Here is a 14,781-nt window from a genome sequence, read left to right as displayed (position 1 = left end):
GTCTGGTGCACTCTGGTTTGTGGTTTTTACCTTCGGATGTCTCTGTAGCTAGCACAGAGTCCTCTAGCCTTGTCTCAGCAGGCTAGGGGACTGCAAGCCCTGGTTGGTGGGAGTGGGGGTGCTGTTCTCTAAGATCTGTACCCAGATGGGCAAGTGGGTCTCTAAGGCAGGTTGTCCAGGAGGAGGGTGCGGGTCCTTGGCAAGCTGCCCCGGGGGCAGGACTGGAACTGCCCTTCATGGGTTTCAGATCCCTTCCTTAGGTAGCGCCTCTTCGCAGCAGGATGTTTGGCACCTGACCCGCCCTACCCCCATCCCCCAATTAGGATGTGAAACTAAAACACGTGGAAAAGGAAGAGCCAAAGCTGATTTCCCGTTTATGAAACAAGTTCTTCCCCGGGAGATCTTTTCAAAAAGTTCAGACGTCCCTGAGGTGACCTGGTATGCTGGGGAGGAGATGGGGAGATGACAAGTGGTATCCAATGGTGTGAATGGGTAATAACTTTGATTTCTTGATCTCCTCTGATCTCAACCTTTTGTTTCCTCTCCTGAATGCTAATACCCCGGGGGCCGCCCTCCTCTCCACTTCAGCTGTCCCAGGCCCCAGAGGCGCGGCCACACCCTCTGGGCAGCCCTGCTTTTAGGTCCCCCCACCCCCAGCTGAGGTCTCGGGTCCCCCGCCCCACCTTCTCCCGGGTGCGCCCTCCCGGCGCCGCTCCTGGAGCAGGGAGGCGCAAGACTCCCCGCGCGGCCCGGGGGACCGAGGCTCCCCGATCGCGTCCTCCGGCCCTCCAGCCGGGAGTCCCCGTGGCTGCCGCGGGGGTCGGTCCCCGGGGATCCGCCTCGTCTTTTCCAGGCCCCCACCCTCCAACCCCCCACCCCCAGCCCCTGCGATTGGCGTCGCTGGAGGCCCCCGACCCCGCTACCCTCCCTTCTCCGAGGGGCCGGCCGCGGAGAGGGTCTGGGGGCCGCGGCCCGGCCCGCGCCCCGCCCGCAGGCCCGCTCCTCCCCGCGCGGCCCCACTTGTGGCCTCGCGGCGGCCGCGCAGGGACAGCTGCATTTCGCGCCGCCCGCCGCTAGGAAGCCGGCCGCGCCTCGCTTTCCCCGCCTCCCGCGCCCCGGCCGCGCCGCCGCGCCGGGCCCGCCGCCGCCGCCGCCGCCGCCGCCGCGGGGCCGCGCCCCGCCCCCAGCCCCCGGCCCCTCCGGCCCGCGGGGAGCGGACGCGCGCGGCTGCTCGGTAAGACCCCCTTCGCCCCCGCCGGCGCCGCCCGGCCCGCGCGCGCATCGGCCCCACCTTCCAGGCCCGCTCGCCGAGGCGCCGCCGCGAGGGTCGGGCGGGCGCGAGTTTGATTCCCGGGGCGGCCGCCCGGAGCCCGCGCCGCCCCAGCCTCGCGCGGCGGGTCCGGCTCCGCGTCCTTTCCGGGCCGCCGCCACCGCCTCCCGGGCCGCGGGCGCGCCGGGAGCGCGGGGACCCGGGGGGCCGGGAGGGGAGCGCGCGGGGAGGCGGGTGGTCGCCGGCGGGCGGGCGGCGCGGGCAAGGCGGGCCAGGCCTCGGCGAGCTGGCGCCGCCCGGAGCCCCTTCCCCGGTCGCTGCCCCTTTTGTGTGGGCGCCCCTCCCCGCTCGGCCCGGGCCGGGGGGAGCCAGCTGCTTGGCGACGGCTGGCAGGGGGCGGCGGGGCGGTGGCGGGGGGCGCCTGCCGGGGCCTGAGCTCCTTTTAGGAAAAGGGGAGGTGCGCTTCCTGCCCCCGCCGGGGTCGGCTTCGCTTTCTCTGGTCCCACCCGGTCCCTCGGGAGCTGCATCTCCCGCGGCTCGGCCAGGGAAAGTTCACCGGGCGCCGTCCCCGCCCCTCGGCCCCCGCCCCTCCGGCTCTCGGTGCCCCGGGCTCTAAGCTCCAGGGGGGTGGTGTTGGCGCTAATTCATCCTTTCCTCTCCGTTTGCGGCATGCATTGTTCATTTTACACCTAGCACGGGCTTGTCCGTTTCTTTTCCCCTTGAAAGAAGTTTTCGTTCCAAGAAATTTACACTGAAAGGAAATTCCTGGAGAGGAATCTGATGTCAGCAGAGGAAGCTTTTAGATTTTCTTCCTTTCGGTGAGAGTGGAGGGTGAGGCGGAACGACTGGGAATTTTTCAGTTATCCTAGGGGTGACCTAGGAGACAGGACCACCTCCCTCCCCTCCTACCGCTCAGGCAGGGGCTTGCTGAGCACCGGGAGTAAGCCCTCCGGTTGGCTGGGCTTCCTGAAAACCCTGAGCCACCCGGTTCAGGAGAAAGGACTCAGGGAGGTGCCTGAGCCACTCGTTCCTTTTCCTTGCCACGCATGCTCACCTTGCCAGCCTGGGTGGAGCTGGCCAGGTGTGCCTGAAGGAGGTGAGGGACGCCAGGAGTTCTCTGAGAGGGAGTCGTCTCACCATGAGATTTGGCGGCAAGGAATTAAGTGTGAAATGGGGCCCTCTCTGCTGTTGGCTGATGAGGTCTTTGGGACCTCTGTTGGCATGAAGGATAGCATCTCTGGGATGGAGAGAGAAACCTGGCTCAGGTCACCAGGAAGCTGGAAGGTGTGTGTGGGAGGGTTGGCTTTGAACTCACTCCCACTCCTGCCCCAGTCCACCTTCTGCAGCTAGAAGGAGCAGGAGGCAAGGGACCAGGAGTGGGGCCTCAGGCCTGGACACATCCTTAGACAGGAGAAAGGCCTTGGGCAACTCGCATGACCCAGGGATGATAATACGCGGGGGTGGGGGTGGGGTGGGGTGGGGGGGTGGAGATTGGGGCCAGAGGTAGGGGTCATGGGCCTCTCTGAGTATCTGGTGAAAGCTCTAACTCCCCTCTCCCTCCCTCTGGCACAGGCAGGTGTGCAGGGACACATTTTGTATGCAGCGTCAGAGGGTCACTGTGCCCCTTGCAACTGGGACCCCTGTTAAGATCTCAAATCTGTGGTTCAGCCTAGGTGGTTCAGAACAGTTCCCTCTTTTGTGTTGAGTCAGTGAATAGTTCCAGGGTGTGAAGAGCAGATCTCTCAAGAGGGCTTTTCTCATGACCTTCTGATGCAACTTTGGGCTTGTGGCCATGGAGACCTGGAAACTCTGAACTGGATCCCAACTCCTGACAGTGAGCCAGAGAATGGGGGCCAGTGGGGTGGCCGTTCTCCAGGGGCTGATTTTGTTGCTTTTGTGGTGAGAAGGCTCTGGGTGCTAACTAGGCCAACGCCACAGAACTGCTGAATTAGAGGTAAATATAGGGATTAGGGGCTTCCTTGGTGGCTCAACTGGTAAAGAATCTGCCTGCAATGTGGGAGACCTGAGTTCGATCCCTGGGCTGGGAAGATCCCTTAGAGAAGGGATCAGCAACCCCCTCCAGGATTCTGGCCTGGAGAATTCCATGGACTATATAGTCCATGGGATTGCAAAAAGTTGGACACAACTGAGCAATTTTCACTCTGAGTTCCCTGGTGGCTCAGATGGTAAAGAGTCTGCCTGCAATGCAGGAGATCTGGGTTTGATCCCTGGGTCGGGAAGATCCCTTGGAGGAGGAAATGGCAACCCACTCCAGTACTCTTGCTTGGAGAATCCCCTGGATGGAGAAGCCTGGCAGGCTACAGTCCATGCAATCACAGAGTCAGACACAACTGAGCGACTAAGCACAGCACAAAGGGATTAGGGTGAGGGATGCTGTCCCAATAAAATAGGAGTCAGACGCTGTAAGAGGCCCATCTCATTCTTGGGGGAGCAGGGTTGAAGTGGTGGAATGTGCTTCAGTGGAGAGTGTAAGTGTGAAAGACACTTCTTCTTCTTCTTCTTTTTTTTTTTTTTCACTTTTTGGTTGAGTAGCTCAGCACATGGGATCCTAGTTCCCTGACCAGGATCCACCCCACGCCCCATGGTGTCTTAACCATTGGACCGCCAGGGAAGGCCCAGGACACTCCTCCTTTTGAGGAGGTCTTTGTGCAGAGTTGTTCAAGGCCAGGATTGAGGTACTGTAGGTTCCTTGTTGTTCAGTCACTAAGTCAGGTCCAACTCTGAGACCCCATGGACTGCAGCATGCCAGGCTTCCCTGTCCTTCGCTATCTCCCAGAGTTTGCTCAAACTCACGTCAGGTTCCTTAGATGCTTATGGACGAGGGAAGGGGGAGCAAGCCAGAAGGAATGGCTGTCACCATCCCCAGTGTGTCCGCAAGGAGACCAGGCCTGCCTTTTCTTTCTTAACCAGAGCTCTCTGGGTCCTGGGCTGCTGCCCAAGCCTTGGTGGCATCACCCTTGTTGGGGATCTGGAAGAGCCTTTAGCAGGGTCTGCCATCTGTGGCTTCTCTGCTTGGTATTGAGAAGCCTTTCTTAGGTACCAGTGGACCCAGACAATGGTAGTTCATGGAGGTTTTTCTTTGACTAACAGACACAGTGTTGAGCAGATAGAAGCACTTAGACTTGTTTCTTCCTTCAGGGTTTCTTATCTGTACTTTGCCTTGATAGATTTCCCCTGATCTGGCAATGAGCAGGATAGGCCAGAGTGTTCTAGAGCCTTGGGAGCAAGAATCCGCTTCGACTATGCAAGGTGCCCTGGAAGGAGGTGAAGCCTCTGTTTGTTTTGGCTTTTATGCTTTCAGGAAGTGAGAACCTTAATGGACCTGGGGGTGCTCTGGTCGAGCGGGGGGTCCCTAACTTGGGACTTGACAGTTATTTTGTGGGCGGGCTGTAAGGGTCCTGCGGCGGTGACGAGAGGTTCCAGGACCAGTCTGCCTGCCGCCACCGCGGCCGCCACGGGTTGGCGAGCATGCTGGTTGTGCTGGCTCGCTCAGTTCCCTGATGGCCTCTGCTTTCAGCCTCCCAGTAGGCCTCTCTGATGTGTCTAACAATGTAATAGATTCCGAATAATCCAGCTATTGCTCTCTTCTTTAAAACAGGTCATAAATGACAGATACAGTAACAATGCCTGTCCACACAAACTCCCTTTTCATAAACTGTGAAATGCACTGAGGAGTGACTGGTGGGATAAAAAGGCTCCAAATCCCTCTAACTGCCACCCCTAGGAGACATCTGCCACTCCGTGTCCATTTCTAGAATGGCTTTGGGGTTTAGCGTGTAGCATCTGAAGTTACATACATTCTCCCCGTTGCACTCCCAGCTCTCCATCTTACTCTATGACTTTGTAGGTCCTTCAGTTTCTCAGCTTTGGAAACAAGTGAAAGGAGATAATATGCCAGACAAAGAGCAAGTCTTCTTTTAGAGTGGAAACTATTATTATCATTCTTCTTTCTTATTTCTGCACTTGGGCGCTAACGTTCCGAGGCATCTTATGATTAAATAAGATCTTTGGTAAAAACTGTAGAGGCTGAGGCTGGCTTTTGGAGATGTGGGATGGAGTGGGGTGAGGCTTAAATTTTGAGCAGAGGGGAACACACAGTGGGGAGATGAGCCTGAAGTGTCAAGGGTGATGACAGAGAAGTATCACTGGGGGCAGAATGACTCAGCACTCATAACCCTGCTGTGGAACTAACTCTCCTCCCTTTTCTTTGGAAAATTTCCCTTCTAAACTGGTGACGGTGGGGTGAGGGGGTGAGGATCATAATTAGTAAAGAGGGTTGGCTGGCTTTTTAGATTACTGTTAACAATTGATTCTGAAGGAAGGGGGCCTAGTGTGGGGGTGGGTAGGCTCAATGACAGCCCAGAGTAGAGGCAGGTCGGGGTTTCTATGAAGCCATAATTCCAGCCTCGCTCAACACTCACTGTGGGTCAGACCCTTTTCCAAGTGCTTCTCATGCATCAGTTCATTTAATCCTCACAAGATCCTATGAAAGGTTAAATCTATGTTTCAGTGAAGAAACGGAGACAGATGGAGGTTAAGTACCACGTCCAAGATTGCATGGTTGGAGAGTAGCAGAGCCAGGATTTGAACCCAAAAGGCTTGGTTACAGAGCTCACATTTTAGAGAAAGTCTGAGCGAGACCCCTACTGAGCTGAGGGCTGAGAGGCGGGGATGGTGCGGTGGTGGGGCTGGAGGAGTGACGGGCTCCTAGTGAAGGCTGACAGTGCAACACTCAGGCATCGCTGGGATGTGCTGAGGGCTCAGCCTAGCACCGTTTACTGAGAACCACTGGCTGAGGGCCAGACTCCCTCCTGGAGCCTGAGCCTGAGCACAGAGGTCACTGAGACGTGCCCCTGCCTTAGAGATGCCTGCAGTCTAGGTGGGGGGAACAAATATGTCAGCCTAGAACTTCAGTTGCCATGGCGAATGCTGCACTGAAATGAGTGCTGAAGAGACAGATGCTTTGGCAGCCAGAGGAGGAACTGGGCAGGGAGGGCTTCCTGCTGGAGAGGGCACTTGAGCTGAGTGAAGGTTAAAGGGGCTGTTGCCCCCAGCCTTTTGATCTGGTCAGAGTATGTATCGCTGTTCCACTCTGTGAACTCCTCAGTAGAGTTGAGTTTTCTGGATCCCACAGCACCCTTGCCTTAGTTGGCTCCCTTGGTACCTTTGTGGTTTTTAATAGTCACCTCCTCTATTGCCGGAGCGAACGTGCTGAAGAAAAAATAAAAATCTTGTCAGCGTTATCGCTCAGCACACAGTGATTCACTCCTGTCTCTCCATACTTAGAAGCAGGACCAGCAGCGAATGAATGTAAACTGCAGAGAAAGGACTTAAGTAAGATCTGAGGACAACATTCCAGACGGGATGTGAGGACAAGTGACTCAGGAGCAGAGGGGAATGGCCATCCCCGAAGGTCTTTAGTAATGGGAGCAAGTTCCATTTGTCTTTGTGGTTTAAGAGGTTTCATCTGGAGACAGGAAGATGAAGTAGAGGCCCCTCGAGATCTGTGTCAGCTCAGCACAGGGAGGGGAAAACAAGCTGGAATTTTTGAGCTAGAATGTCGCTCGAATCTGGCCTAACCCCTCATTTTCCTGTTAAAGTGACTGAAGAATGTCTGCCTCCTTAAGTGGGTCATTCATTAATGAGCCAAGATACAAACCACATCTGCCCACAGCTGGGTGCTGCCCTGCGTTGATCCCTGTCAGAGGGGGTGCACTCTGGGGGCACCCCACAGCCCTACCGGGTGGAGTCCATGCCTTGTGAAGAGGGCTGCAGGAACCCGCAAGGAGTTGGCTGTCTGGTTGCCGGCACTAGAGAAGAGCTTCAGCTCCTCCTCACAAACTGTTCTGAAAGTGGCCCAGTGGGAGCTAGCAGTCGTCTCATTCACTCCAGCATTCTTGCCTGGAGAAGTCCATGGACAGAGGAGCCTGGTGGGCTGCACACTGTGGACTCGAACAGACTTGGACATGGCTGAGTGACTGTCACTCACGCTGCTCACCCTCCTGGCCCAGCACCTAGAAGGCCCCTCGAGGGCCTTCAGTAAACCTGGTTGAATGAAGAGTAAATAGCAGACCACCCAAAAGTTATTTCTCTTTTACCAAACACTTGTTGGCCAGTGCGTTTCCCTTTTCAGCTCTGTGTTGCTTAAGCCAGCAACTGAATCATTACACGATGCCCCCAGCAACAGAGAGAGGCACCCAAAAGTGTGCTGGGGGCAAGCATGACGGACAGAACAGTTTGGGATTTTTCTCAATGTGTCTAATTCTTTTGAAACCATATCAAGGGCGGACATTATGTTCATTGATGATGACTTGCCTTTTTTTGTTTGTTGTAGTTTGTTGTTCCCAGCCTGAAAGTAAAAAGGCTGCATTTTTCAAATTTAGGAAAAGTGTGTGGTCTAGTTATCTAGGATGCATTCAGCAAGATGGCTACAGAGATCACCAAAGAAACAAGGCTTGCTCTCAGAAGAGAATCTGATTAAGGAGGAGCCAAACGGGAGCCAGTGCTAGACAATGAATTTAGAATACTGAGTGGTGAAGTTTACTTCCTGGGGTGAATTTCAGTGGACTTGTGCAAATTAAAGAAAAGCAGCAGCCGAAAACCCTATGGCGGGTCTCTTGCTTCTTAGCTATTCATTAAGGGAGCACTGAGTTCTAGGAGGCACCTGCACAAGGGTTTATTTCCCGCCCTTACCTCCCGCAACCAGCGCGCTAAATCTGGAGCTCTGATGAGAAGATCCTCTGCGGTCATGTAGGGTGATCAGGCTTAGGAAATGATTTCACTTTGTTCAGGTCTGAGATTAGTTTCGGTTTCAGGCTGTACCAGGAGCTGAGAGAGCGAGCCTGAGCTAGAGCGAGGGAGAGGAGGAGGAGGCTGCTGGGAGAGCCTCACCATTGGCTGCCACGAGTGGCAAGGTGGGCGGGCAGGGAACTCCTGCGCTGAGCAGGGAGAGGAGGAAGATGAATCAGAGATACAGTCACGGGAGGCAGCCATTGAGCATCTCTGTGTCTGTGGACCGGACAGCAGCCTATGATGGTGTCAGCAGCTGTGTGGAGGGCAAAAGCCGGCACAGTTACAGGAGTTCTGAGCCGGGGCTGCGAGGTCTTACGGAAGCTGTAAAACACAGACTACCTGGATGGAGTGGGTTTTGCATGAGCAGGTGCCAAGCTCGGAGGAAAGCCGGGTGTCAGTGTGCCACAAACCACCCCGCCCCCTTCTTATACCCGTATCCTTACAACTTGCGTTCTCTTGCATTTGAGTTTCCCCTTAAAAAAAAATAAAGACAAATGAAGGTTTTAGAGCTGATAGTTGAGAACCTGCAGACTTTTGCGAGTTGGCGCATCCTTTAAGATGCTGCCTTCAAGCTGTCGTTTCTCCTTGAGACGGTTTGCGGCCAGTCTGGTGGTTTCACAGGGCGGTCATTATCTCAGAAAATCAGTGCCTTCCCTCCCCTGACTGGCTCTGGGTGCGGCAGACACAGATGTTTCATCCCACCCGAGCAGTGTTACAGCACCATTGCATTTTATTTCTCCAAGTCATACATTCATTTTATTGCTGAAAGAGAGAAGCATTGAATTTTAAAGCCAGGAAGGATTTTGAAGATCATCCAGACTGCTCCTAGAGGAATTTGTGGTCCTGGGTCATTAAGCACCTTGAAAAAGAACTATAGAATGTAGTTAAAAACTCTTGAGTCAGACTGCCTGTGTTTGTATCCATCTTTGCTAGTTGCTGCTGTGTTCTTGGGGCAAGTTAAGTCAATTTCTGAGTCTTAGTTTCCTGAACCATTCAATGGGAGTGATAATATCCCCTAATTGTTGCTGCTGCTAAGTCACTTTGGTCATGTCCAACTCTGTGTGACCCCATAGATGGAGGCCCATCAGGCTCCCCCGTCCCTGGGATTCTCTAGGCAAGAACACTGGAGTAGGTTGCCATTTCCTTCTCCAATGCGTGAAAGTGAAGTCGCTCAGTCCTGTCCGACTCTTCACGACCCCATGGACTGCAGCCTACCAGGCTCTTCCGTCCATGGGATTTTCCAGGCAAGAGTACTGGAGTGGGGTGCCAGTGCCTTCTCTGCTAATTGTTGCTAGTGAGGATCAAATACTCGTTAAGCATTAGCACAGTGCTTGGCAAATCTTTAAGTTCTCAATAAATGTTAGCTACTGCTGTCATTTGTTATTATCCTCATTTCATGAAATCATATCATCATCAGTGGCTAATTGCTGTTAGAGCCAGGGCTATAGTGCTAAACTCTTTATAATACTAGTTTTCTCCAGCATGGCCATGCAGTGATTTAATCACAGTCTTGAAACACACAAAGAGCATTGGTGAAAGTACTTGTGTAGAAATCTAATGCATAAACATTCATAAAAGAGCTGGAAGAAATGGGCTCAATCCATGTATTAGATATAGTTAGACTGTGGGCATGAGGGCATGTATTTAACAAATAATCTGTGTCCACAGACACCCTTTATAGTGTTTAGAGGTTTCCTAAATGCCAGAATGGTTACCTCTGCTGGAAAGGTTGGGGAGTTCTTCGATGTTTTTGTTGAACTCTCCTCAAATTGGAAACATCCATTTCAATGAGTTGTGATGGCAAGCAGGCTTTTGGGTGTAATGGAAATATTTCTGCAGCCTGGCTGCTGCTTATCAAGGGTGAAGACAGTGCATGCTTTTAAAAACTATGGGCTTGGCAGAAGTCCGTCCTCAGGTCTTAGGCCAGGCCAGCACAAATGCCTTCCCAAATGATTTGCACTGACCTTTTTTGCAAATTGCTGACAGCCTGGGAGCCTCCCAAGGGAGGCTGAAATATTGTTGAGGGGGGTGTCATCCTTGGCCTTGAGGGGTCTTTTGACACTTTTGATGGGGTGGCATAAGGCTGCTTTGGTATATTTTCTTGGAATATGAAAACAAATGGAAATTAATTTTGTTTGGCAAATCCTGCAACATTCCCTTGTGATATTGCCACTCTCTGGGGCTTACAGAATTGAAATCTGTTTTTGATGCTGATCCATGGGACTTCTCAAATTTCCGTGCCTGAGGGAGAGAGCTTGTTAGAGTGTGAAATTTGTGAGCGTGTGATTCAGAGTCTAAGATGAGAGATCCAGTCTGAGCTCTATTGTGTGTGGACTGTCATTCTGAGCAGATCACTTTATTTCTTGGTTTGTACTTTTCTTGAGTTTAATCTGTTATTGTACCCGCAACAACAAATGGATTTTGAACACATCTGTTAACCAGAGCTGGTAATAAGAGTCGCTATTGCACTAGATGGGGCTTCCCAGGTGGCGCTAGTGGGAAAGAACCCGCTTGCCAATACAGGAGACGTAAGAGACACGGGTTCGATCCCTGGGTTGGGAAGATCCCCTGGAAAAGGGCATGGCAGCCCTCTCCAGTATTCTTGCCTGGTGAATCCCCACGGACAGAGGAGCCTGGTGGGCTACAGTCCATAGGGTTGCATAGAGTTGGAATGACTGAAGCAACTTAGCATGCATGCATGCATTGCATTAGTTGGCTGTGATGGTCTAACAAGAATTACAGTTTGGTTACCTACTTATTGCATGCCAGTCACCTCTCTGTGCATTTTAAGAGGATATATTTATTTACTCAGCCCATTATGTGTACAGTAGTATTTACCACTTTCCAGATGAGGGGATGGAGACTCAGAGGGCTAAGTCAACATGCCCAAAGGCACACAGTCAGGTAAGGAGGAACTGGGGTCTGAACCCTGAAGGCCAGGCTGCTGACTCTGTAGATGGTGTTTCTAAGACGGCTGTGTTGCCGTGCAGTACTTCTTGCTCTTCCACTGTTCCTCTTGTTGTTTGACGAGCTGAGGGAGGGATAAGCTGAGCCTGGTGGTAGATTAAGTGTACAGATCACAGTGTTGGAAAGAATGAGGAGACGGAGCATATGAGAGCTTTTTTTGGAGTTATAGGGAAACAGCTGTTTCTAAGTTTGGGACAAAGCCGAAGAGCACCGGCAGAGACAGAGAAGGACATTTTCTCGGTGGCTTTTTGCTCTCTGCTGTGAGGGGCTGTTCTGTGGATTTAAGGGCCATGTGTCTCTTTGCTCTCCTATCACATTTTATTGGGAAGCCTGTCTTTCCGTTCCAGCCCTCAGCTGTGACAGCTTCAGAAACTTAGAAAACTGCCATAGATACGGATAGCAAATTCTTGAGCCGTGAAAGGGAAGGTGAAGGATGGGCTTGTTAGTGGAAATTCTTTGTTTTTGTATTTCTGTGAACCTCTGTGGGGGTGAGCCATGGAGTGGCTTGTGCTCAAAGGAGAGAGAATTGAGAACTTGGGTGACTTTCTTCTCAGGAGTTGTCTTAATAAGAGAATGGATCATCCTAGTAGCTTTCATCTTGGAAAAGAGAGCGGGTGCGAGTGGGTGCGATGGTATTTGACGGAAACCAGAGGCCTTCCGTGTGTGTCGTCCCAGGGCAGAGCTGGGCCGACAGAAGGGCCTCGGTGGCTCGAGCCGAGGGTGGGGGGCCCCGGGGGCTTTGGGAAGGGCTGCTGGCTTTGTGGCACTGCTGCCTCCAGCCCTCTCTAGCCCTGAGAGGCTCTGGGGAAGGAATAGGCCCTATGAGAGAAATGGATTGGGGGTTGGGTATGCATCAGTTTTCAATGGGGCTTCCCAGGTGGCTGAATAATAAAGAATCCACCTGCCAGTGTAGGAGGGTTCGATCCCTGGGTCGGGAAGATCCCCGGAGGAGGAGATGGCTACCCACTCCAGTATTCTTGCCTGGAGAATTCCATGGACAGAGGAGCCTGGGGGGCTACAGTCCATGCGGTCGCAAAGAGTCAGTTGTGACTGAGTGTACACTCACGCATTTTTAAATGGCAAACCACTGGTGAAATTCATACATAGCAGTGATAACTTTGAGGATATTAATGTAAAAATTCATCCCATACAACTGGACAACACAAACATAATTTTTGATCTTTAGGGATGTGAATGGCTACTCTGACTCCACCCCTTGAAGGGGGTGGGGCGGGGCCCTCCCTGTGTTAGTTAGTACCTGGTTCCCCTGGTACATTTTGGGGGACCTCTTGTCTTCTTCTAGAACTAAAAAAGGAAGCTTCCAGGTCCTGGAGTCACCCTGTTTGTCTCTGAGTTTGTGAGGAAGCTGCAGGGCACATCCTTCTCTGACCTACTCTCTGTGACCTTTCTGCGGACTCTCTTTTGGATCATGAGCTGAGTCTGGGGTCCCCAGAGGAAGGTGAAGTCCACTTGGGAGGGAGGGATTGCAGGAAGACTCCCTCAGACCAGCCACCCAGTTTAGGGATGGTAACAGGGTGGTTGTGTTTTCAGACTTCCTTTGACCTCATGGCACAGTTTACCCAGAGTGGTTGTGTTTCTCCACAAGGCCCCACGGCCACTGTTTTGCCTCATTTTCCTTCCTTCCCCAGCTAGCAGCAGCAGACACTTTTTTAAAAAAGGAAATAGGTATTTGGCTGTGTTGGGCCCTGCTTGTGGCTTGTGGGACCTTTCCTTGCAGTGCACTGACTCTCTAGTTATGGGGCATGGGCTCAGTTCCTCCGAGACATGTGGAACCTTCCCGGACCAGGGATCAAACCCACGTCCCCTGCATTACAAGGCAGAAGTCCCAGTGCTTACTGTTCTTACACTGCTCCTGTGTATAAGAGGATTTACTCATGTCAAACATTTCACTTCAGTTATTTAATTTGGTCCTGTACCAAACATATACGCCAGGGATTATTGTCTTTTTAGATGGGGGAACTGAGGCTGAGGGCTAAGTAACTTGTCCAAGTAATAGCTACTTACTGTGTGGGATTTTTTTTTCTTTGTTTTACAGTTTATGATAAAAAGTTTCAAGTACACCCAGATTTAGAGACGCTAGTACAATACTTTCCCATGGACCCATTACCAAACTTTTTCACTCTTTGTGGAGAAGCCCCCACTCTGGTGCTTCTGGGGGTGCAGCGTACAGCAGATACCTTTGTGTGAATTCGAAGAAAGGAGCCTTTCTCCAGGGTTCACAACTTAGTGAGCTGAGCATAGGCGGATTCACCCCATCTGACCCTACGGGTGGACCCTCTGTGTAGTGAACAGCCCACATAACTGTATGTGATGGCTCTGCCTGCCTCACTTCTCTTCTCATTTAGCTTTTGACACGAAGAGTCCAGAGTGATTTCTCTGGTTGGCCCTCAATTATAAGGGATGGGGGAAGAAAGCTCAGGTGTTGGGGACTTCTGGGGCTAGAATAAATTAAGCAGGGGGGTAATTCCAGAGGAGATACTCTGGCTGCAGAGGAGGGTGAGGGTGAATGAGCTGTGTCTTTTATTGCTCCTGTTTTTCTGCTCTCTTTGATGGCTCTTCCCTGATGCCTTCTCCCTTCTGTTCTGTGCCCAGGGCAAGGGAGGCACTTGTATGTGTCCACGTGGCTGGCAGGGGGGCAGCTGGTAGAGCCCAGGGTATGAAAACTTGGTGTGGACTCAGTCTTGGCTGCCGCCCTCCTGGAGTCGCTGGGACAAGCTGTCTTTGCCTTCTGGCAGCTTACCTTTTCTTGGGGTGCAGTTGAGCCAGTGGCCCAAGGGGAGGTCCTGCCTTCACGCCTGCAGAACTGCTCCTTTTAGTCCCAAAGTCCGGTCTGTGGGTCACCAGATAGGGGCCGTCTTGAAGAGAGAAATTGGGTCTTTTTTTTTTTTTTTTTTACTGTGCTCTTGTGAAGAGTTGACTCATTGGAAAAGACTCTGATGCTGGGAGGGATTGGGGGCAGGAGGAGAAGGGGACGACAGAGGATGAGATGGCTGGATGGCATCACGGACTCGATGGACGTGAGTCTGAGTGAACTCCGGGAGTTGGTGATGGACAGGGAGGCCTGGCGTGCTGCGATTCATGGGGTCGCAAAGAGTCGGACACGACTGAGCGACTGAACTGAACTGTGCTCTTGGCTGTACCTGTTACAGCGCCTAGTCTAGGGGCGCTAGGAATATTTGTTAAACAAATGAATGTTAGGCAATTCAAGCATCCTGCAGACCAGAGAAATGTGCGGAAGAGCCCTGGTTGAGTGTCTTATGTGTTTCAGTTGGGAGAGTAGCCGCACTATTCTGCAGTAATAACCAAACTCTGACATTGCGGCGGCTTGACACAACTACGTTCCATATGTGCTCATAGGAAGTCTCACATGGGTTAGGCAGTCCTCCCCCCATCTGTAGTCACATCATCTGGAATATGGGGCCGTCACAGTTCCCCAGCCTCTGGCTTTTAACTGCCTTACCAAGGAACTGACACCTATTACTTCTATGCACATTTAATTGGTCAGAACTTCTCACATGGCTCCAACCTAACTGTAAAGGAGGCTGGGAAGTGGAGAGGGGCAAAGGGTTGTCTTCGTGGTTTCAAAGGAGAGGATGTTGCTTTGTTTTTGATAGGTAAGAAGGGAATTTATTCGGATTTGGAGAGGAGCACACTCCACAGATAGAGTGTGGGCCATCACAGAGGGCGCGTGCTGCCTGTATTTCTTATCT

General features: G+C 52.6%; 1 protein-coding gene across 4 annotated transcripts in view; it reads left to right on the top strand.

The window, feature by feature from the left end:
• Positions 1-341: 341 nt before the first annotated feature.
• CUEDC1 (CUE domain containing 1) overlaps positions 342-14,781 on the top strand; it is an 85,307-nt gene continuing 70,867 nt past the window's right edge. Inside the window, exon 1 of one of the 4 annotated variants that reach the window (XM_069602565.1) lies at positions 342-492. The gene's annotated coding sequence lies outside the window, so the exon portion shown is untranslated. Of the gene's footprint in view, positions 493-1,083; positions 1,235-2,327; positions 2,555-14,781 lie in introns of those variants that run through there. The other 3 variants (XM_069602567.1, XM_069602564.1, XM_069602566.1) reach the window with 3 other exon arrangements.

The sequence above is a fragment of the Ovis canadensis genome, chromosome 11, assembly GCF_042477335.2.
Source record: "Ovis canadensis isolate MfBH-ARS-UI-01 breed Bighorn chromosome 11, ARS-UI_OviCan_v2, whole genome shotgun sequence".
Lineage (NCBI taxonomy): Eukaryota > Metazoa > Chordata > Mammalia > Artiodactyla > Bovidae > Ovis > Ovis canadensis.
The sequence above is the reverse complement of the archived record's forward strand: the minus strand, read 5'-3'. Positions and strand labels throughout refer to the sequence as shown.